General features: G+C 42.6%; 1 non-coding gene across 1 annotated transcript; it reads left to right on the forward strand.

The window, feature by feature from the left end:
- Positions 1–2,798: 2,798 nt before the first annotated feature.
- On the forward strand, positions 2,799–2,904 carry LOC145637610 (small nucleolar RNA R71). The gene has a single exon (XR_014114374.1). It is a non-coding gene; the product is annotated as a small nucleolar RNA R71 (small nucleolar RNA).
- Positions 2,905–3,133: the final 229 nt, after the last annotated feature.

Raw genomic sequence — 3,133 nt, forward strand, 5'->3', positions numbered from 1 at the left:
TTGTAAGCCTTTCCAACATTTGATCAATGAACGGTAGTGGAAAATGATCTTTGCATGTACTTGTGTTAAGTTGGCGATAGTCAATACACATGCGCCAACCGGTAACAAGTCTAGTGGGTACTAGTTGATCATGATCATTTTTTCACTACCGTCAAGCCCCCTTTCTTAGGCACAACTTGCACGGGAGATACCCAATCACTATGAGCAATTGGGTAAATAATTCCCGGATCAAGAAGCTTAGCCACTTCCTTCCGCACAACCTCTTGCATGGAAGGGTTAAGCTTTCTTTGCCTTTGCCTAACGGGTTTGGCATCTCCCTCTAGATCAATTTTGTGCATGCATAAAAATGGACTAATACCTTTGATATCATCAATGGTATAACCCAAAGCTTTCTTGTGTTTTCTCAAAACATTGATCAAGAGGGAGGTTTACTCCTCCGTTAGGTTAGAATTTACAATCACGGGGAAAGACTCATTTGGACCAAGAAATGCATACCTCAAGCCCAAAGGTAGAGGTTTCAAGTCTACCTTTGGTGCTCCCTTACCATTGGGGCTCTCTTCTCTTTCTTCAACTTGAAAGAGGTCATGAATGTAAGGAGCCTCTTCTTCCATGCTCGCGCCCTTGCACTCCTTCTTGCTTTCCTCAAGCAAATCCTTATAGAATTGTATGTTTTCTTTGTGAGTACCTATCTTTGATTCATTCAACAACACACTTTCAAGAAGATCATTAGTAGCATGCAAGTGGGAGCGAGAAAATTCATTAAGAACGGTATCAAGAACATCTACCCTAAAGCATTCACCACTTGAGGAGGGTTGTTGCATGACATTATTCAAATCAAACGCAATAGAATCATTGTCAATTTTCAAGGATATCTTCCCCTCCTTCACATCGATGATAGCTCTAGAAGTAGCTAGAAATGGCCTACCCAAAATTATAGGAATCCTCTCATCCTCATCCATCTTTAGCACATAGAAATCCACGGGGAATGTGAACTTTCCTACCCTAAGGGGAATGTCCTCAACTTTGCCCATGGGGAACTTAACGGAACGGTCCGCTAGTTGGAGAGTAATGTTAGTGGGAGAGAGGGTTCCTACACTAAGCTTTTGGTAGATGGAATAGGGCATGAGACTCACACTTGCTCCTAAATCACACAAGGCTTTATCAAATTCAATGCCATTGATAGAACAAGGGATGGAAAAGTTACCCGGATCTTTCAATTTGGTAGGTAGTTTGTTGGAAAGAATTGCACTACAATTGGCGGTCAAACTCACCGTCTCACACTCCCTTCTCCCACTCAAAAGATCTTTCAAAAATTTGGAATAGTGGGGCATTTTCTTCATAGCATCAACAAAAGGGACGGAAATATGCAAATTCTTAATGACTTCCAAAAACTTCCCAATTGGGCATCAAGTTTAGCTCTCACAAATCGTTGTGGAAAGGGTAGCTTCTCCTCTATAGGTTGGCGATTTAGGGGCAAGGGGGTGGCTTCTTTTTCCTTGGGCACCTCAACATGTTTTTCCTTTTCAACACTCAATGGCTCATTGGGTTTTTCACCCTCACTCTCTAACTCCACCTCTTCTTGGGGTTCTTCCTCAATTAAAGCGTCACTCCCTACTACCTTCCCACTCCTAGTTGTCACAACATACAAAGGTTTTGGGTTGACTCCTTGAGTTGGGATGTGAGAAGAAGAAGAAGAAGAAGAAGAAGAAGAAGAAGAAGAAGAAGAAGAAGAAGAAGAAGAAGAAGGGGATGAATTAGATGCAAGTTGAGCAATTTGGGTCCCAAGCATTTTCATATGAGCATTGGTTCGTTTTTGGGCCTCTTCATGTTTCTTTTAATCCTCCTCACGCATTTTTAAAAGAGCATCTAATTTAGCCTTCACGGGATCTATTGGAGGGGCTTCAAGTTGAAGAGGTTGTTGAGGTGGAGGAAGTTGGGGTTGATGGAAACCTGGAGGCCTATTATTTTGGTCATAGTTAGAAACAAATTGGCCCCTATTGCCTCCGGTGCCTTGGTTAGGAACATTGCTTTGTTGATTATTTCCCATGTTACCTTGGTCACCAAAATTTTGATTTTGATGGTCATGGTATCGGGAATTAGGTTGTTGGTTTTGATTACCATACCCCCTTTGGTTAGAGTAGCCTCTTCCATTGAAATTGGAAGGGCCTCCCCCATCATGGTATTGGTTATCATAACCACCACCTTTTTGGTTCCAACCACGGTTTCCACCTTGATTCCAATTCCCCATTTGATTGGAGTTTGGCCTCAAGTTTCCTACATTTCCCATTCTAGGAGCAAAATTCATAGCATTGACATTTTCCATATTACCATCATATTCATGGGAAGGGGGTTGAACTTCACAAGCATATACACAATGAGAGGTATCATGATCATAGGTTTCACAATTAGAACAAAACATGCATCCTTGGGGCATTGTATTGTAAGAAGAGGGGGAGGAAGTATCCATACCATTGCCTCCCTTGGTTGAAGGGGAGGTATTACCATGAGGGTTGGACCTTTATTTCATCAATTCATCCATTTGCTTGGTCATTTTAGAGATTTGGGTAGAAAGGTTGTTGATTGCGCTGGCTTGCTCCAATGCATAAACACCCTTGCTAGAAGTAGCATCCCTTTCTCCTTCGTACCAATCATCATAGTGTTTTGCGGCCTCCTCTATAATACACTCCACTTCATGCTCTCCTTTATTCATGATTGGACCACCGGCCGTGGCGTCTAGGCTTGTTCTTCCTTGAGGTGTGAGACCTCCATAGAAAGTGTGAATGAGTTGATACTTGGGTATCCCATGGTGTGGGCATTGACGTTGAAGCACTTTGTATCGTTCCCATGCCGCACTTAGAGACTCACCACTCTTTTGGCGAAAACCTTGAATCAAAGACCGAGCCTCGGCGGTCTTCCTATGGTTATAAAACCTCCTCAAGAAAGCCGTAGTCACTTGGTCCCATGTTGTGAGAGAATTAGGGGGCACCTCCTTCTCTAGCCATTCTAGACCTCTCCCAATTAGAGAAAATGGAAACATTTTGAGGCGAATATATTCTTGAGTCACTCCATTGGCCTTTATTGTGTCACAATATTTCTCAAACTCTTTTAGGTGCTCATGAGGACTCTCAAACTT

Source organism: Chenopodium album, chromosome 6 (assembly GCF_948465745.1).
Source record: "Chenopodium album chromosome 6, dcCheAlbu1.1, whole genome shotgun sequence".
Classification (NCBI taxonomy): Eukaryota; Viridiplantae; Streptophyta; class Magnoliopsida; order Caryophyllales; family Amaranthaceae; genus Chenopodium; species Chenopodium album.